The following is a 16,171-nucleotide window of genomic DNA, read 5'->3' on the forward strand; positions in this document are numbered from 1 at the left end:
ATATATTCAAAGTTTCAGATACTAATTTAGAGCGACAGACACGGAATGCGTGAATTTCCATTCAGATACATGCATTTTTCAAATTGGTTATTTTAAACTTCAGAATGGAACTAAATCCATATGTATATTACATATGTTGTAAATAACACGGAACACCGATATACAAATAAGTAAAATATAATAAAAAATATACCCACTCTTCAAAAGAATATACGAAAATGTTATGTATTACGTGAAAATATAAATTTTGTTGCCGATGAATTATTATTCTCATTTGCGAGAGAATAAGCATAGCTCTATGTATAGCTAAAATACGCTCTGTTATAAGTAATTTATTTATTGATCAATGCCGTATGAGTATTTCAGTAACATCAACCTTTAGTATTTCCTTTATATTTAAAACTATGCAAGCATTCACAAGAAATGAAGAACATGCTAATTTAACACTCAAGTTGAAGTGCTGATACCTTTGTTATCAATAAAAACTACTGCTTTTTTGGAGATTGATGTTACAAAACCCCCAGAGATCAGTTACTGCGCTAACATATACGTGTTTTGTGTTTGTAAAATCTATTACGTCTATAGTATTATTCCTACTTGTTGATTATAAATTATATAATAAGTATAAAAGATGAGTATGAAATGAAAAACAAATTTGAAGCTTAAAAAGTTTTAAAATTCAGTTTATGGAAATATTGAAACCGATTGAACGTGCAGAGATAAGCAACAAAAAGTTATAAATATTCACTCAACGAATTTTAGAAACCGATACGATATGGAAAGATTGTCGAATATTTATGCAAATCAGAGAGAAAAAAGATATGTTAAGCCGTTTCATCCATAACCTAAGGATCGAATATTAATTTCTCAAGAGACATGTTCAACGATCTTTTATCAATATTTCTGCATATTTTATCACTTCCTTATTGCAACACTATCAAAAAAGGCAATTAAGAAATTCTTTTCCAGCATTTTAACAACATAAACATGAATCAACCATCGGTGATTTCTTAAGCTCTTAATGGTTTCTCTGAGGCCCTTCATTTGATCCGAGCCCATCAGACCGATTAAAGTTCCAAACGCATTTTAATTCGTATTCGTTTGATTGTGCATTAATGTTAAAACGATAAATATCTATATTGCTCATGGGGGAAATGATCTACAAGTAAACGAATTATTTCTGAGTAATCAATGGTGTTTGACATTACACTTCTTTCACTTGAAAACATTTTTATGCGTCATTGAAAGTAATATTTTGATTGACAAGACGCTTGTTGAAAGCAAATTACCAATCGCAAATATAAAACAATTTCTTTTCCGTCAGTTTGATTAGTATTATATGCAATTACATACATCAAAGAATTAAGTGTTGATCTCTCCTTTATTAGAATAATTACACACAGTGATCCTAAATTCATTGGACTTGAAGAGATGATATAAAACTTTCAAACAAGCATTTCTGGTCATAGAACATGCGACGGAATCGCAATAGCAATGGCGGTACAAGATATTTTTAGAGGTACACGGTGTGCAAGACATCACTTCACCAAAAGCAAATACCATATTTTTCTGACGGATTTGCTGCGATAAGTGCAATCAATAATTCGAGGATACAGGGTATTGTAATTATGTCAGGCATTTTCATGGTGCAACCTGGGTAACGCAGATTCTACCGCAAGTCATTACACCGCTTGATCATTATTTGGGGGCATAACTTGGATAGTCCTTGCACCATTAAAAAAACAAACTCCAATCTGAAGGTGTACCCTCGGATGGTTGGTAGCACGGGTAGAAAACCCGTCGTAAAAATGTGAGATTTGTTTTTGGTGAAGTGATGTTGTGCACTCTCTAAAAACACCCTCTACCGCCTTTGCGATTGCGATTCGACCACACATTCCTTGATGAAAAATGATCATTTAGGTATCTTATATCATCCCTCTTAAAGTTTCTCCCGAAGAATTATTTCTTTTTATTACGTGTATTTCATTTGCATGCTATATATGATTTCATGATTATGTTACGGTAGATGCAATAAATCAGCGAATATCCATAATCACCCGTTATTACGCATAATCATCAATCGCCACGATAAGTTTGATAAATTTTCCTACATTTACCACTTTTACCTGTTTTTATGCATAATTACCACATGAAGTTGGTAATTTTGATAAATATGGAAGAAATCATGTGAAACATTTAAATTCAACAACTTATCAGTATATTCCATACGTGATGGGTGAACTGAGCACATTTTGCCATAAAAATTAAATTAAATTAGAATAAATGTTATGGAAATACACAATAAGTGTTATACAAAGGCCACAACAGACAAAATGTCCAACGAGGTAGCTGAAAAAAGATGCCCATAAAAATATGAATGTCGAATATGGTTATAAGGATATAAGGGATAAGGTTATAAAATATTATAAGATCACAGAAGAGTATTATAAGGTTATAAAGGATGAGGATGTTATTCGTTATATATAACGATAAATAACGCAGAAATTATTATCAGTCTTGTAATGTTAGATTTCTTCACATTGATCAGCATTCCTAAACATAACCAACATCACCGATCAAATCCATGATCCTAGACTGAAATTTGAGCAAAATGTTAAAAAATGAGAAGATTACCAAAATGAAAGGTTTTTTGCAACAGCTGAAAAATCCCTAGTTCGTTGGTGTCGCAGAAATTCCTAATTTTATGCTTATGTTTATTTTTGTGTGTGTATGTATGTCTTTTTGTTCTGTGTTACTGTTTGTCTTTTTGTACTAATCTGTAATGTTGTCACAATAAAAACCTAAAAAAAAACCTAATGAATGAAGGGAAAACAGATATAAAAAGTTTTCTGCTGATAGAAGAAAAGAAAAACCAAGAAATATTCGCAGTGTCGTTAAAGTATCTCATATTAGTTTTTTTTGTTTTTTTTTTGTTATATCTCTGAAAAATGTATAGACTAGAACTCGTGTTCAGTTTTGCTTTTATCTGCTTTAACGGCATCAATTTCTTGTATCCAACAAAGAGAAAAACTTTTACTCTACAGAAATAGATTTATTTCTCATTCCTAAGAGGGATGCTCGCTGCCGAACAGCTTTCATCTGAAGATTTTCGGTCCACCTCACTTAACAGGACTTTTGAGTTATAGTTTGTTCAACCTTAGTCACAACCCTATATCTCCAACGAGAAACTAGTACAAATAAATCCTTCAACTCGATGCACCTTACTCCGGGATACTCCATCAAGAAAGAGACTCCGGTATCTCTTCTCTTTTATATTTCTTACTTATATTTCTTTCACGTTTTCTTCTTTAGATGTATCTTCAGTTTCCGTTAACTTATACTTTGTGAAATATTACAATAAAAAATGGGGTAGGCTGTGTGTCATGAACACAGCCACAAGTTTTGACTTGAATACGTTCTCGGTGCCTTGAATCGCGTGGTAGGTAATGACGCATCTAAACTGGCAACATCAGATTTGTCTTTGGAAAAGCTAACAAACGATTCCAATGTCGTCTATATGCATTGTGAGCCACTCGAGATATAGCATAAAACGATTTCGTTACGAAAGCGGACTATATGCCTGGTGTCCAGACCAGAAGAGATCTTATCTTAAAAATGCCTATGGACTCCATTGGTTTTTATTTGTGTTGCAAACTTTTCAAGATATAGTGTAAAACAATTTCGTTACGAAAGCAAGCCGTAAGCCTGGTGCCCAGACCAGAAAAGGTATTAGAACCATATTTCTTAAGATACGAGCGTTTAAATGATTTCGTTATACAACTTTTTGCGAATGCACCCAGTCTCGTCAGATGATTTAAAAGACGGATTCACGTCAACAATGTCATAAATAATTCGCCCGAATCTGAGCACGAAGGAATGCAATTCAAATAAGTTCTCGAAAAATCGAGTGTGTTGAACATACACATTTTCGGATTGTTTCAAATAAATGAACGGTCTTAAATGTTTTTCGGGATGATCTGATCTCGTAAATAACGTTTCCTGCAAATGAAGGAAACATGGATTTATTCGATGGATTAATACTATCGGGCATTCTGAAATTTAGATGAAAATATTCAAAAGTATGCTTAGGACTTTGGGTGAGCAAGATATATTATGTAAAATTCGAAACGACTTAAATATTTTGAAATGATATACAATAGTTTGGATTTTATATTGGTATATTGGATTTCGACATGAAAGTCGTACCACGAAAATCAAAAATATTTGCACAAAATACATACTAATACAAAGATGTAGATAGGAAACTCTTGCCTCGCACTTGTAAACATAGTTTCAAGTACACAGTTCACGCATTTTCAGAATGTTAGGCCAAGGTCCAAGAGATTATCTTTCTGAAGTTTCACCTTAATTTGCGTGGCAGGCGTCTTCGGAGATTTAATAAGGTGTAGATTTCAGTGAAATGCCAAAATAGCAACTTTCTCGTTTGCAAGGAAAGATATCTCTATTTTAATTATTTTGCGTAAGCCCCTGCTTGATCTCGACCTCAAATTACTTCTGTGCCACCATTAAAAATTCTGGTTAGTTGGAAATAGTGGACCAATTAGTTCAATATAACGTTAGCCCAGAAATATTTCGAGGCATCCCTTAGTGATTTTATTGCAACTTAGTTTAGAGAAATAGTTGCTTTACTGTTTTATTTTACGGTTTCAAATGAACTTAAATCTCAAACAAACGAGATTTTTATCTAACTGTATGTTTCTCATAGCCGGTCCTCTAAATCAAGATTTTCCCCACGAACAATGTGCGCTTGAAATAGTGATATTCGTCAATTTTAACGCTAGATGCTGGGTAGAAATTTTTCGGTGTAAGTTATAGGTAGGGGGGCTATAAAACACTAGTGTTATAATATGCATACACACATCAATTAAAAAATAGATGGTGTATCTGAGATATATAAAAGTTATCTGAATATTTTTTTTTTCTAATCAGAAGAATTTCTTTAATAAATGGTTACAAAGTTGAAAGGTGTATAAGCACATTGCATACTTTATAATTTTTTAATTAAGATAACTTATGAAATTAGTTCCACTTTTGTTACAAATGTTTTCATTATTTTTACTCATGTCTTCAGTAATAGAGTATACTCAGATTATGAAAGAAAAAATGCTAATGCATAGGTAATATAGTACAAAACTTAATCCCCGATACATTTACTTCTACACTAAAGCATAAAAATGTTGCTAGCTCTTCTGAAAAAAAGAAAATGGTTACAACACTGTAAAAAAAAATGTTTTAAAATATTCTTCTTCTGCGAATCGCGATGAAAAGACGAGAGATAAAAAATAAAAACGTTATCACAGTGATACATTTTTGTTGATGATGTTTCCTAGTGCTCTCTGCATCTCAAGCAGAGCATGCTCCAAAGCATACTCCTTATGACTAACTGCCCAAAGCACTAGAAAGACGTGCTGGATTGAATGAAAAAAATAAAAAAATAGAGAAAAAAAACTACCTAAAAGAGAAAATAGGTCAGAAAAATTTCTGCGACCCCGTGTTTCTACTCCTAAAACCCCCTACCTTCTTTCTCTGAACCTTTTCTTGCAAGAACATACATTCGTCTGGCGTCGATAAGATTTATGCTGATGGTCTGAAGAACTCAACCTACGTTGGAGGGCAGAAGCCCCATTGGCGTAACGCCGTCGGTTGGAATGATGCCAGAGCATTTTTTTTTTTCCTGATTTATCATTCGTTGTTGTAGATCTTCGACCACGTCCAGGATCGGCCACAAAAACCTGAGCGCGGAATCCACAAGGAAAAAAAATGGAAAACTGAGAATAAAGAAGTATATATAATCTCCGTATTACAAGGGGGAAAAAAATGTTATTCCGTCAGTCATGCTGTTGTATTGGAAAAAAAAACTAGTTTTACGGTCATAACATGAACATGTGTGTGCTTGGACAAACCATAACGTCATGATTTGGAAATTGGAGTGAAAAAAAGACCAGCGCACGTGATTCTGGACTGATCAAGAAAAATGATCTTAACAGGAACATTATGAGTGATAGATTTAAAGTAGAAGAAAATTTTAAAATATTTGGTGTCAGTTACGGGTTAGGTACTTATTGAAACCTTAGTAGATTATATCATTTTCTTTCGGGCAAAAGTTCTGATGTTGAGTTACGGTTAGTAAGATGCATATCTTGAAAATACTACCGCTTCCAGATACGCCCGTCTTCGTTACACTCGATGATTGATGATCAATAAGAGTTTCGGGAGCAAAGTGAATAACGTATGAAACGTTATCTAGTTGTTCCTTACGTAAAACGTTATAACGAAACGCATGCCAAATGCAACATGAATCATCTCGAAAGATTATTCAATAATTTTTTTAGCGAACTTACAAGGGTCTCATACCTTTTAACAAATTAATATATACATGCAGATATATATATATATATATATATATATAACCATTGATTTCTTTTACATTTTTTACACATATTTTTGATTTTATGTGCTATAATATTATGCGCTAGCATACATTTTTACATATCTCTGTATTTACTACAAATTTTCAAAATAATGCATCGAAAAATAACAGTACATCAATATAATTGAATAAAAATTGATTCAAAATACTGTATATATATATATTTCATTGTTTATATGTGAAAAAATGAAAACAAATTAATTAGGTGAACAATTGGAAATTGAAAACAATATATATGACCATTGAAAATCATTGAAAATCAATCAATTCATAAAGAATTGAAAAATGAAAAAAAGTCGTAGTAAAGTCGTAGGGCTCTCATCACGGGAGAACACCCGCACTGGCTTAACACAGAACGTTTCTGAGAGCATCTATTGGTCTCCAAAGCCTAAATAGATGCCCAATCCCCGACGTTCTTCTGTAGTACCATTGAATTCAAAAATATAGAAAAATCAAAAGAAAATAGCCAAAAAACGAATATTTTTTGCCAAGTTGAAAATAAAAGCAAAGCTGAAGTCAATATATAAAAATATCAAAATAGATGCAGAAGGTCCAAGTACATACCATGTGCAAGACCTATCTATGCCTGTCAGATTAAAAGTGAACAGTCATAGTTATTGGTATGAGGAGGAAGTCAAAATTATAAAGAGGAAACATGTGGTCTATTAAGATTTTTTTGGGATTAATTAATGCATTTTGAAAGGTGGCATTATTGCAGTTATGTTTGATGCGAGATAGTTGACAAAATACAATATTTTTGAAAACCTTTTTGCTGATATTTGAATTGTGATTAGTTAGAAAATTGACTGTGAAATTAAAGTATTTTCTTTTGTCGTGGATACCAGTTAAGATCATATTGTTAGCAATGTTTATTTTTAAGTCAAAGAAATCAGCTTGATTATTCTTGTGATTAGTTTTTTTTTAAGATTTAATGTGCTAGAATAAACGGGAAAAACGGATTTCGTGAAAGTTGTTGTAGTTGAAGATTATTAAATTGATCAGATACATTGATGATTTAATCACGTGCGCAACCTTTTTTTAATGTTTTTTTTTTTTGAAAATTTGCAAAACATCAGGTATCCAGACATATAAAAAACTTTATACTGCCGTAAGATGGTATATATAATCAGAAACATGTGCGAAAATTTTGGAAATAAATGAATGGTTAAGTAGTATTTTTAATGATATTTCTACTAGAGCATAGTTTTTCATGTTAAAAGGTATGAAACCACTTAAGACGTATTTTCATTGTTGTACCCATTCTACAGTATGAAAACAGTCCGTTTCAGATCAAATAACTGCGAATTCGTATAAATTGTAATATATCTTATCACTTTTAATTACATTTTATTTTCAAATAACGTGCTCATTTTATACAGGATACGTAGGTAACAGGGCGTATGACATTTTACTGGCGAACCATTGATCCTAAATTCATACTTTCAAACAGAAAATTATCCAAATAATACGTAGTACTCAGATATCTCATTCATATCGCAAAGGGGTTGTTTAGTTATTAAAATAAAAAATAACTTTTTATGCAGTCCCCGTGTGCCTGGAAGACACATTAGCAAGTTGTTGCTCTGTCTTTCCTGATGCCAACTACAAAAAAAATTCACGTTTCTAAGTGCAATATTCACTAAGATATTCAAATTCGAAAACAGGAGGAAAGTTGTTCGGGGGAAACAGCTGGTGAAACGGTTTTCCTGCATTTAATGCTGTTTTTTCCCAACTTTTTCATTTTATAACTATACAACCCGCTGAAACATGAACGACATATAAGTACTACACGTTATTGGATATTTTTAATAGGATAAATTTGCCTCTAAGAGCAACGATTCACCAGCAAAATGCCATACGCTCTGTTACCTATGCATCCTGTATAAAATGAGCACGTCATTTGAATAGTTTTCTAATTGAATGTGTATTTCTGTAGCCAATGGTTCGCGATTTATTTGAGCTGGAAATTCACTTACTACCCTGTTTAATTACCACTCTAAAGTGTTTAGCTTGTATATTTTAACGAATAAGACTTCATAGCAATTATTCAATTATTATTAATAATAGCAATTATTCAATTATTATTAATAATAGCAATTATTCAATTATTATTAATAATAGCAATTATTCAATTATTATTAATAATAGCAATTATTCAATTATTATTAATAATAGCAATTATTCAATTATTATTAATAATAGCAATTATTCAATTATTATTAATAATAACAATTATTCAATTATTATTAATAATAGCAATTATTCAATTATATCATCATTAAATTTAAAAAATTAACGTTTCTATACAAGCATTTAAAATTAATACCCAGCTTCACCAAAATTTTACTTATTTTCGATTATCCGAATAATTTATAGGGACTAATACTTTCATAATCCGTTAAAATAATATATTGAGGCACACAAAAAAGTGCAGATTCATAGTCTTTACCGAGATGTTCTGTCATTCAGAATCTTTACGAAGGTATCGGTGACTCCTGGCAGAAAGTGAGAGAACCAAAGTATTGCGGCTTATAAATTAGAAAGCAGCTCGTTTTCAATGAAAGAGCTTCTCGCTAACTTCAGAATCAATATCCGTTCAGGAAAGCGAGCATATTTGAAGTTAATTCAGCCATGAGAAGGCGTTTCTCATCTGAGCTTATCTTGAAGTTTCTAACAATGTTTATCCGCGAGAGATGACTTACCCCTTAATAATTATAAATTTTATCTTACTAGACATTCTTAGTAGGGTGAACGATATGTTTCATGAGACCGGTCACGATTATCAGAATTAACAAAAGTATGTTGTCAGCAACCATCAAGTCGAATAAATCGATTTGGATATAAATTTTTGTGATTCCTCAATGAAAATTCTTTTTCACTGTTGCAAGAAACATTACTCTTTTATTTCTCGTAGCGAGTTACAATAATACCTTATACAAGAGATTTCAAGACGAAATTATACGCAATATTACGTGGTATTTTATTTAGATCATCTCATAATAAGGAAACTTCTAGATTATGTATGTAAATCTGCAGCAGTACCGAAGCCATTTAGGGCTGTTCTAGAGTGTTGGAACGAGTCAACAGATAGAGCGGTTAAGAAACATTTTCTGTGCTAGTCTCAAGTTGTTTCGTTAGGAAAATGCTATTGCAGCCATTACTGTCTTAGGAAGACTGCGTCGAATTTATGGTTATGACCTCTCTTGGAGAGCGGTCAAATTTCTATTCGGTAATAAATGATGTTCACATTCACCATTGCATGAAGGGCAATTTAAGGGAATTACTTTACCCTCCAGAATTCCTATGTGTCATATTTAAAATTTTGTTCATTTGTTGCTCCATTTGCTACGATTTTTAGCCACAAACCAAAACCGTGTTATTATTTTTTTATTTTTCCTTCTTATGTTTATTACGGGATTCATGAAGATTCATCACCGAAAAATCCAAACTCAAAAACTGGACTTAACAATTTTTGTGTCAATTTTTTATTGCGTATAATTCTCGGATAATACGTTGGAAAACCATCTCAATTTCTTACTGCGGATTATATACCACTGCGTCTTATCCGCAGATTTGTTTCTCATTGGAAAAGACATAGTGGGTTTGAAAACTAATTTGTAAAATAAGGTATATTTTGAAAATTTTATTCATGGTATATGAATGTGATTTTTTAACAAAAACGTACGTGGCAATCAACTTATTTTATTGATAAATGGAATTTGTCGCTGTAGATTATACGATGTTGTTTTTTCTCAAAGTAGCAAAACATGCTTCTGAGAATTATACGCAAGAAATTACTGTACCATTTCATGCAGAAATTAAACAAAAATCACAGAATGAAAGATAGTAGGTTATCATTAAATTATTATGATAGAGAGTCAAAAGTTAAGGGTATACATAAAATAATTTTCTTAATAAAAAAAGAACACATATATATATATATATATATATATAGAATGAATTATCATTCAATACTTCCCAAAATATTTGTTTTATTTGCAAAAAAAATATTTTTCATGAAAGTATATGAGATTGAAATACTTATATTTGCGTATCATACGCCAAAGAAAACATTAAACTGCACCTACCTTGATGCTTTTGTTAGAAACTTCACTCTTTTTATTTCAACACCACTAAAGGAGTAACACCAACAAAAGCAAAAATCGAAATAAAAATCCCACATTATACACGGTCATTTTTTCGATCCACGTGAAGCACATTTTAATTTCTTTTCGTGTTTTCAAGTCTATTCACACTCATTATATGAAAACAGATTCGATTTTCTTAACGAGTGAATTCGAATGGACCATATCTTTTCAGTCAGGTTCATGTCTCAACTCCATAAAACACTTCCATATAATAAACATATGCGTCGGTAAGAACTTTGCAGAAAATATATTATTTCTTTCATAGATGGTTTATAATCGATATGTTGGTCGTCATTCTTTTCTCCATAATTTCAGATATCCTTCAATTCTGAAACTTCAATAGAAAAATAAATGAGCATTTCATACACAAATATTTTAGTACAGTTATATATAATCACAATCACAATATCAATAAATACACCATTAATATATAAAAATCTAGCAAAATATGTCATGTGAATGATAACGTTACGTAAATATTCACCGATAAGAATATAAAATGAAATTATATACAAGTTATTCTAAACCTAAAAAACCTATTTTAAAACTCCTAAATCAATAAAAATTTTCTTTCAAAAATTTTAACAATCCATATTTCCAAAGAAAATTTTTTTCACAAGTTCTTTTATCTCTTAAAATATCGAGCTTTAACGAAAGAATTATTGAAAATATCAAGTTCTTAAATAACTTATATATTTAAATAAACATTCATGGTGAGTAAACAAAACACTGCGAGGGCCTCACATTTTGATCAAAATCAGCTCTGAACATATTCGAGGTTTTTTTTTTCAAATTCTCACCATAGATATTTGTGATGAAATTTTAACTGCAAACCTGTCCAAACTAATAAAACAAAATCTCCTTTTTCTCTCAATTTTTCTTTATTTTTAATACTTTAAAGAACTTTCCAAAACTAACTCAAATTCATAAATTTATTCTATTAGTTTTTGTGGAAACCATCATAAAAGTATATTTTATTTGATCCTCGAGAAAAATTTTGATAACAAGACGTGAGAGCACTTCAGAAGAAAATTTAACCAGTGCTTATTATATGTATATGCAAAACTTATTTTCAAAAAGTGAATTCAACAAACCAAAAATGAACAAAAAGAGACTTAGCCTTCAAATGACTTTGTTATAAATTTAACAAGTTGACAAAACGAGACATTGGTTTTACATGATAAATATTTATTGAATTTGAAATTATATAGACTTTCGTTTTTCTGTGTCTTCCAACATGGCTTTGTTTTGTAATAAGGAAGGAAAAATTATTTTATATTATTTATATAATTTATTTTACTATTTGTGTTTGCATATTGTGACGATTTGTTTGATGGTCAAAGGAAATGCTGTTGGAATCACTTTAGATGAGAAACAAAAAATATATCGAAACGAACAAGGGCTGTTGCATATAAGGAAAATCATTTCATGAGATATTTTGATATTCTGAAATGCGTTGCCTATAATAACAGAAATAAATCCTGGTAATGTTATTGAAATTTGTTATTAATAATGTTAAATTTTCTCCTTGTTGATTCAATGAGGCTTCGAATTATAAACTATAGAAATTTGTAAGAAAATATATAAAAAAAGCCTAGTGCTATTTTTAGATAAGAAGAAACATGCCTCCCTCGTGAAAGCAATAAAGATTAGGAATAGCTATTTATTTTGTATGAATTTGTATGTATGTCTTTTTCAATGTTTATTATTTTAATTTTTAGTTCGAATATCTTCCCACACTTATTACCTACACACATTTTCAGTTTTTTTTCCTCCATTTTTCTTGAAAAATAAGATACGATTCTTAGAATCCATGTGCACTGTAATTAATGCGATCCGCTAAAATGGGTGCACGTTTCCATACGAAAATACAATATAAATCTTTCCAAGTTATCTTTTCTCCTGTTTTCTAGCCAATCAAATTGTTCTTTGACTGGCATTCACACACACAAAAAAATAGTTATTTAAAATAATTATAATAATCACACCAACCTGTCGTTATTTGCGTTGTACAAGGCTAACGTGACCTGTTATGCCGCCAAACGAAAGGGGGTGATAGACAACGGAAGTGGAACATAAGACACTCTACCAACCCTGTCCTATCTCGAAAAGTTTTCGTGTTATAGGGGATATTCGATTATAGAAGAAAAATGTGTCAAGTCTGGAAAAATCCATATTTATTAAGTTTCTAAGAAATCTACAAGAAAACTCAGGACATATTTGGAAAGAACAGAAAAATCCTATAATCCTATAAGGTGACAATAATTTCATTGAAATATCTAGATTTATTGATGAGCTATAAGCACTGAAAGATTGGCAAAGTTCAAAAATTCCTCAAACACCCATGTAGCTATAATCCAGAATTTTACCAAAAACTTGTGCATTGTGCCAGCTTTCAAAAGAACTTACAATTTCGGTGTTCTAGTTCAGGAGAAATTTAGCTTTTTGTTCGCAATACATTACTGAAATCGGCGTTCGTCGAAATAGATATTTGACGGAAATTCGGAAATTGCGGTTATATATATATATATATATATATACAGATTTTTTTTGTGTGTGGCGACAATTTGATTTTGCAGAAAAAATCCTATTAAGTGATACCCCCTGTCAGGATATCTGGATTAAATAGCTAGCTACAAATGCTGATCGATTGGCGAAATACAAAATTTTGTTGCCAAAATTGTTCGCCAAACATTGACTTCAGTTATGTATTGCAGACGGAAGGCTGAATTTTTCCTGAACTAGAAAACCAATATGGGGTTTATTATAGACTCTCTCTCGAAGCTACTGTCATGATCAAGTTTTTGACAAATTTGACCGATTTTATCTAGTAGGGTGTTTGCGTAATTAGCGATCAAACATTTTGGTGACAATTCGATTTTGAATTTCGCTATTATTTCAGTGCTTGCAGCTTGCCATTAAGTCCAGATATATCAATCAAATTAGTGTCACTTTATAAGATTTTTTGTAATTTTTTAATATTTGCTTAGTTTGTGTGTAAGTCATGCATCTTAAGGCAGGGATTTCATAAATTTGGGATTTTTCTTCCATAATCGAATATCCCTTATAACTCGAAAACGGTTCAAGATAGGACAAAGTTGGTAGGGTGTTTCATGTGCTCCACTTGGGCTCGTCTATCACCCACTTTCGTTTGCAGAACAGGTCACGTTCGCCCTATATATTGAATATTCAAACTGAGACACGTGGTTATATCAATAAGACAGTTGATTTTCATACTTCGGAGCTTAATATCTTGGGTCTAGTAGAGGTTTAGGAAATCCATATTTTTTGTTAAGTGTATTAAAGTTGTTCCATTTTCGTACTTCAAATTATTAAAATTTTACTCGATTTCAACAAGAAAAGTTAAACTTGCACTAATAAACAATAAAATAAAGAGGTGATATCAGAGCTTGAGTGTTTAAGAAACACGCAAAATATTTCCTTTTCAACAGTCTTTGGTATTCGTAAGTTCAAATATATATTTTTTCTGCATTTCACTAATAAGGACAAAACTATCTTAATTTACACCAATAAGATAGTGAGAAGAATTATATCGGTATGATTATTTTTCGGGCATGTTTAGTTACACTTCTGTTGTTAGTAATGTTATACATGTGCACCTCATATGAGTCATTTTAGGGCGGTTTTACTGAGGTACACATACTGTATGTGTAATTAACTGAAGTGGTTCTAGTAAAAGTATTCATTCAAGTTAATTAATTAGTTATTATTTGTTTCCTTTTTAAAGGACATTTTGACATACAATAAATACAAATCTATAAACAAATATTTTTTAATTGTCAGTTTTGCACAGATGTGAAGAGTTTGGCATATATATATATCGTTTTTTAAACATTTTTTAATAATAAAATAAAAGGAGTTAAAGCTGTTGATTCATACCGGATCTCAATACCAATGGATAATAATTCAAATAAATAGCTAGCTCTATGTAAATTTTTACAGGAAGATACTGTATGCGTTGATAAAAAAAGCTTCGAATCTTAAGAGAAACTATTGAATATATGTATTAAAAAGTAAACGAACTTTAAAACCTCTAGTGTACAAACAATGCAGAAAGCTTTGAATTTTGACTTGGTAAAAACTATTGAGATGATTTTACCTATGATTTTATTATTTCCTAACAATAACAGGAGAGAAAATAAGAAGCACAAAATATTTTCGTAATACACTGTGGTGAAAACAATTGCTGGTTGTTCAATGCTATGTTGCGAAAATTTTTGTAACGTTTTATTCTCTCGATTTACTTTCGTGCTAAAAAAGAAGAATGTGTAACTAATTATCCGTTCATGGCAATTAAAATGGCAGCAATGAGGCAGATGGGGTTGTGGGTGAAATTGCCTGCATAAAAAAAAGGAGCAACAAAACAGGATAAGTTGAAAAAAAAAACAGGAATTCTTGGTCAGGACATTGTGATGCATCTCACGTGCAGTGCTCCGTAGGGTCATTAAAGGTGATCTTCACGGCTTTTCGCCACCTGCACCCTCCTTAGGAAAGGAGGCGCTAGATACCTTGTAACTAACAGCCGGAAAGACGAGCGAACCATCAGTTACTCCTGAACACACACACGAGAAAAAACAAGACTGCTTTCCTTTTACCCTTGCTCGTAACTACGCACTAATTATTGCGATTGAAGGCTCAGCAATCTGTTCTAGAGCCCTAAATTTACAATATGTGAAGTTTTTCTTATTTATTTTTTAATTTTCTTTCTCAAAATATTTCTTAGATATTTTGTAAACTGACGCTAACCCAATAGAAATGAATACGTCCTTTATTCAACTGTGATGTATTGCCAAACTTTTCTTTCGATGAACGTAAATTGTTTCGATGATTAGATTTTCTGACAATCACTTTCAACAAACGTACTTACAAAATATTTCAATAGATTATACTGTATAACCAATAACAATATTTCCCAAAAATACAGGGTGTTCATAAATAAGTAAATAGTTCAAGAATTCACAAAAATTGAAGAGATTGGTACTATATTTGAATGCGGTTTGCAAAAAAAGTTATTCTCACTAAGGGCGATGATTTTTTTAGTACAAAAAAATTAGTTGAAACTTTTGTTGATAGAAGGCACTGGAAACCAATCTGGCGGGAGTGATTGCACCTGAGTCTTTTTTCAATCTCTTCTGTTTCCGAAACCTTCTCAAAGTTTCAGCCAACGTTGACCTAAAACGGCTTCACCATTAGCGCTTTAGCCACCAATGCCACACTTACAAGACCTTATGTCAGTGCCAGTGACAGAATAATTTAGAAATCAGCCGTCGATCGTACGCTCTGTATTTTATGAGACTATGACATGATTTGCAATTTCCGATGATTTGTTTACGTGCAGCGCGATCTATGGGCACAAATTTGAAAAAATATTTTTTCTAAAAAACAAAACCACTTTCAAAAATATACCAATTGTTTCAATTTTTAAATTCTTTTCAGTTTTATGGGACATCCTTTATTAAATGGATATTTTTCCACATCTGAGTTGCATAAGACTTTACTTACTACCAAAGTAAATTTTATTCAATTGTATCATAATAATTCGAAAGTGTCC

General features: G+C 31.4%; 1 protein-coding gene and 1 long non-coding RNA gene across 6 annotated transcripts in view; one reads left to right on the forward strand and one right to left on the reverse strand.

Moving 5' to 3' along the window:
• The window catches only part of LOC149085234 (leucine-rich repeat, immunoglobulin-like domain and transmembrane domain-containing protein 2), a 131,154-nt gene that overhangs the window by 85,789 nt on the left and 29,194 nt on the right, over positions 1 to 16,171 (reverse strand). For 2 of the 3 annotated variants that reach the window (XM_089233122.1, XM_089233120.1), the window contains exon 2: positions 10,540 to 10,933. The exons of the other annotated variant lie outside the window; for it this stretch is intronic. The gene's annotated coding sequence lies outside the window, so the exon portion shown is untranslated. The remainder of the gene's footprint in view (positions 1 to 10,539; positions 10,934 to 16,171) is intronic. 3 annotated transcript variants of the gene reach the window in all.
• Positions 1 to 16,171, forward strand: part of LOC149085235 (uncharacterized) — a 72,864-nt gene that overhangs the window by 24,513 nt on the left and 32,180 nt on the right. The window lies entirely within an intron of this gene.

This window comes from Pholcus phalangioides, unplaced genomic scaffold, assembly GCF_987345545.1.
Source record: "Pholcus phalangioides strain wild (caught in Gottingen) unplaced genomic scaffold, Ppha-v1.0 ptg000007l_1, whole genome shotgun sequence".
Classification (NCBI taxonomy): domain Eukaryota; kingdom Metazoa; phylum Arthropoda; class Arachnida; order Araneae; family Pholcidae; genus Pholcus; species Pholcus phalangioides.